Source organism: Cebus imitator, unplaced genomic scaffold, assembly GCF_001604975.1.
Source record: "Cebus imitator isolate Cc_AM_T3 unplaced genomic scaffold, Cebus_imitator-1.0 Scaffold32, whole genome shotgun sequence".
NCBI classification, from domain to species: domain Eukaryota; kingdom Metazoa; phylum Chordata; class Mammalia; order Primates; family Cebidae; genus Cebus; species Cebus imitator.
Genome location: NW_016107347.1, coordinates 6,846,591 through 6,851,868, shown reverse-complemented (window position 1 = coordinate 6,851,868; position 5,278 = coordinate 6,846,591). Strand labels below are relative to the sequence as shown.

Genomic DNA, 5,278 nt, shown 5'->3' with positions numbered 1-5,278 from the left:
CACTCCAGCCTGGGCAACAACAGCGAAACTCCGTCTCAAAAAAAAAAAAAAAAAAGTATTTATTTCAGTGTCTAACATATATAAAACACTACATGAAACCTAACCCTAAAGATTAACCCTAGAGGCCCTTTCCTTGAATAGACCCCAAGGAGGCCCTGAGAAGGGCCTTAACAGTATGTTTACAGGATAATACTTTGTGTTGTATTGTAGTTTTATACTCCTATCCTTGAAGATAGTCATCAAAATTATAGGTACCTCAAGTGCTACAAAACCTGGATCTACCTTAATAGAAATTTCAGTGTTGTGAAAAGAAAACTTCAGAATCAGAAGACCTGGTCCCGGTTGGGTGTGGTGGCTCATGCCTGTAATTCCAGCACTCTTGGAGGCCAAGGAGGGTGGATCACCTGAGGTCAGGAGTTCAAGACCAGCCTGGCCAACATGGCCAAATCCCATCTCTACTAAAAAATGCAAAATTTAGCAGGGCATGGGGGCATGTGCCTGTTATCCCAGCTACTCTGGAGGCTGAAGTTAGAGAATCTCTTGAAACCCAGAGGTGGAGATTGCAGTGAGCCAAGATCGCATCACTGCACTCCAGCCTGGGCGACAGAGTGAAACTCCATCTTACAAAAAAAAAAAAAAGAAGAAGAAGAAGACCTGTCCCATAACTGCTATCTGTGTTATTCTGGGCAATTAATTCAGTGAACTTTCCTGGGCTTTAGTTGCCTCACCAGGTAAATTAAAAATAATACCTACCAGTTTGAACTGTTGTGCTAATCAAATGACATAGTATCTGCAGAAGTAATGGGTAAAACTTGGAAAGTATTCTGTATTTATAATTAATGTCATAATTTGTCTAAAGTACATAAAAGGGAAAAACCAAAAGCAACTCTAAGGCTCTTACCTGGAAAAATAGAAACAGGGTGGTGGGTGAGCTGGTGAAAATAATAATACAAGTACACTTCTTGCTCTTCTGCCAGATTTTCTTCCTGATTTGAGGCACACGATTTTGAAGAAATGAACTACGAAGCTTAGGATGAGAAATCAGAGTGGAGATGAACTTGGAGATTATCTAAGGCACCCCTGACTTTTTACAGAAATGGAAATTAAGGCTCAGGGATGCTAAAAGACTTTTCTGAGGCCTCCTATCTAATGATTGGCATGATCAGAAACCCCAGGTTCTTTAAGTATAAAGAACAAGTACAATCTTTAAGATAAAAGTATTTTGTCATGGGAGTCTTTCAGAATCATTACATCAGAACCAGAGAAGGCCTGGTGCTCTCTACTGGCTTTTAGCTTTATCACAAAATTCTTAGGATTCACCTTTCTGTTTTAAAGGTTGATAGACTGGATGATGCTATGGTAATCTGCCTCAGGAAAATGCCGGACAGTAGTTTGCAAGCTTGCTAAGTGAGCAAAACTTGGGAAGATTTCAAGGTAAGAGTTGTAACTTCAGAAATTAGTGATGAAATAAGAAATGCAAATGCAAACTTCGAAAAGTATGATATAGGTACTCTTCAAGCTGAGTAAATTGTTCTATTGCTTTATCTGAAAAAAGAAAAATAAAATTACACTGTGTTCTCTGGAACTCACGTACTTAACTTACATTCCCTTAGTTACTCCATCATTTCTGTGATGTAGTAAATAGGAAGGTGCTATTTTGCCCATTTCAGTAATAATGAATACAGGAAAGGATTCTTTTTTTATTTGACACATTGTAATTGTACACATTGCTGGGTTACAGTTTGGTGTTTCCATAATACAAATGCTGTATACTGATCAAATCAGGGTACTTAGCATCTCTCTCACTTCATGTTATTTTGTAATACATAATATCATATTATTAAGGGCAACCCTACTGTGCAGTAAAACACCAGAACTTGGCCAGGTCTGGTGACTCATGCCTGTAATCCCAGTACTTCGGGAGGCCGAGGCAGGTGGATCCCCTGAGGTCAGGAGTTCCAGACCAGCCTGGCCAACGTGGTGAAACCCCATCTCTACTAAAAATACAAAAATTAGCCGGGCGTGGTGGCACGCACCTGTAGTCCCAGCTACTTGGGAGGCTGAGGCAGGAGAATCGCTTGAATTCTGGAGGCGAAAGTTGCAGTGAGCTGGGATTGTGTCACTGCACTCCAGCCTGGGTGACAGGAAGACTCTGTCCCCCAAAACGAAACAAAACAAAAAAGGCCAGGTGTGGTGGCTCATGCCTGTAATCCTAGCACTTTGGGAGGCCAAGGCAGGTGGATTACCTGAGATCAGGAGTTCAAGACCAGCCTGGCCAACATGGTGAAACCCCATCTATACTAAAAATATAAAAATGAGCTGGGAGTGGTGGTGGGTAATCCCAGCTAATTGGGAGGCTGAGGCAGGAGAATCGCTTGAACACGGGAGGTGGAGGTTGCAGTGAGCCGAGATCGTGCCATTTCACTCCAGCCTCGTCAAGAGGAGCAAAACTTCATCTCAAAAAAAAAAAAAAAAAACAGCCTTGCCCAACCCAGTGTCGTAAAGCATTTCCCCTGTGTTTTCTTTTAGTAATTTCCTAGTTTCAAATTTTATATTGAAGTCTTTAATCCATTTTGAGTTGATTTGTGTATATAGTGGAGACAGGGTCTAGTCTTAGTCTTCTGCACGTGACTTTCCATTTTTCCCAGCACCTTTTATTGAAGAGACTATCTTTTTCCCAGAGTATGTTTTTGGCACTTTTGTTGAAAAACATTTGGCCATAGATGCATGAATTTTTTTCTGGGTTCTATTGTGTACCACTGGTCTCTGTGTTTGTGTTTATGCCAATACCATGCTGTTTTGGTTACTATAACCTTGTAGTATATTTTGCAATAAAGTACTATGGTGCCTCAGCTTTGTTATTTTTGCTAAGGATTGGTTTGCCTTTAAGAGTCTTTTTTGACTCCACATGAATTTAATGATTGTCTTTATTTCTGTGAAATATATCATTGGTATTTGATAGAGATTGTATTTAGTTTGTAGATTACTTTGGGTAGTATGGCTGTTTTAACAATATTAGTTCTCTCATGCACATGAGATGTCTTTTCATTCATTTGTGTCTTCTTCAGTTTCTTTCATCAAGGTTTTATAGTTTTCAGTTTAGAGATCTTTCACCTCTGTTTATTCCTAAGTATTTTATTTTTTTGGTAGCTATTGTAAATGGAATTATCTTCCTGATTTCTTTTAGAAATGACAACATTTCTTTTAAAATGATAATATTTTGTCATTAAGAACACTGCCCCCACTCATAATGTATAATAATTTAATAGGGAATATGGAAAATGTGATTTGCTTTTGAACCATGTATGAAGAAAGGATTTGCTAAGCAAATACCTAGAGTAAAGGAGATAATGCCAATCCTAAAAACATTCTTTCTTTCAAGTTGAGAGCCCTCTCATTCAGAACATCGTCATCTAATTTCATGTTATATGTCAAGTGTAGTCCTCTGCTTTCGAAGGCCTGCCTCTGGATCTAGGATGAATTTTGCCATCCTTTAAAAAAAGACTAACTCAGTGTTGGTGAGATGCACTCTAAGCTTCTCCCTGACCTCTCTCCATTTCCCTTCAGCTCTCCTTGCTCTGTTTTGACCCATCATTTATCTTACCAGCCTGTAACAGTTACGCATCCTAATCAGTTACTTCTCTGGCACTCTACTGGCATGAGATGACTTGGTCAAAACAGTTTGCTACAAAACAAAATGCTTGCAATAAAAATTTCTTCAACATGACAACTAAGTCAAAAATTATTCTTTCCAATTGCTGGGTTTTTATGTTTAGTCATTCCGGTGGCCAGAGATTTGCTTAACTGCCTCTTTGGGTCTTTGAGAATTTTTTTGTGCACTCACGCACACACATATGCGTTTCTTAAGGAATCATATTGTACATAGTGTTTACTACTTTTTTTTTTTTCTCTTGGAGACAGTCTCACTATGCTGTCAAGGCTGGAGAGCAATGGTGCAATCTCTGCTCACTGCAACCTCTACCTCCCAGGTTCAAGCAATTCTCCTGCCTCAGCCTCTTAAGTAGCTGGGATTACAGGCATGCACCACCACACCTGGCTAATTTTTGTATTTTTAGCAGATACAGCGTTTGACCATGTTGGCCAGGCTGGTCTTGAACTCCTGACCTCGTGATCCACCCACCTCGGCCTCCCAAAGTGCTGGGATTACAGGCATGAGCCACTGTGCCCGGCTGCTGTTTACTACTTTTTAAATATTTGCAATGGCTTCATAAAATTAAACATGTACATTTTTTTCTTAATCATATAAAAGTTTACTTAGATTAAAAAGCACAAAAGTTGGAAACATACCTAAAAAATTATGATAAACTGACAGTACTGCTTTAAAACTTTAAAGGTGGCAAAACAATTTATATGGAAAACAAGCAGCTGAGAATATTTCTTTTTGACCTATTTATCTACAAATTTAATTTGTTTTCAACTGGATTGCCTGAGGCTCAATCTGTGTCAGTCTAATTCCCACTGTGGTCTGATATGGCTTGACTCCTGCTCCTTTTCTTTAGCAGCACAGTGGGGTAGTTTTGACCCATGCTCTTTGTAACCCACATCATCACTGCTTAGGATTTTCTCTAAGAAGCATTTTTCCTAGAGATGGTCCTACTTATTTGCCAAACCTGTTTTCTTCCTTGACCCCTAGCTACTAAAAGTCCTAACCCTGAGTACTTTCCCCACCTCCCTCCTTTCCTTCCTCCCTTCCCTCCTTTCTTCTTTCTATCTCTAGTAAATTATTTTAGACAAATGGGCTGAGGAGTTCAATAATAACAATAATAAATTAATGACAGCCAAGATTTATGGAATACTTATCATATGCCAGGCACTGCTCTATGCACTTTAGATGTATTAACACTCATTAACTCCTCAAAAAAAATGCTATAAACTAGGAACTGTTACAATCCCCATTTTACAGATATATACAGATACAGAGGTTAAGTAACTTGCCCAGGGTCACATAATCAGTATTGTCTAGAGTGTCAGAAAGCAGTCATCATGGCTGGGTGCAGGGGCTCCCGCCTGTACTTTGAGAGGCCAAGGCAGGCCAGTCACGAGGTCAGGAGTTCGAGACAAGCCTGGCCAACATAGTGAAACCCTGTCTCTACTAAAAATACAAAAATTAGCCGAGTGTGTGGTAGGCACCTGTAGTCCCAGATACTTGAGAGGCAGGAGAATCCCTTGAACCCAGGAGGTGGAGGTTGCAGTGAGCTGAGACTGTACCATTGTACTCCAGCCTGGGTGACAGAGTAAGACTCTGTCTCAAAAAAAA

The 5,278-nt window shown here is 39.8% G+C and overlaps 1 protein-coding gene across 1 annotated transcript in view; it reads left to right on the top strand.

Moving 5' to 3' along the window:
- Nucleotides 1–5,278, top strand: part of LOC108301204 (60S ribosomal protein L37-like) — a 69,850-nt gene that overhangs the window by 2,147 nt on the left and 62,425 nt on the right. Inside the window, exon 2 of the mRNA XM_037737029.1 lies at nt 1,336–1,434. The gene's annotated coding sequence lies outside the window, so the exon portion shown is untranslated. The remainder of the gene's footprint in view (nt 1–1,335; nt 1,435–5,278) is intronic.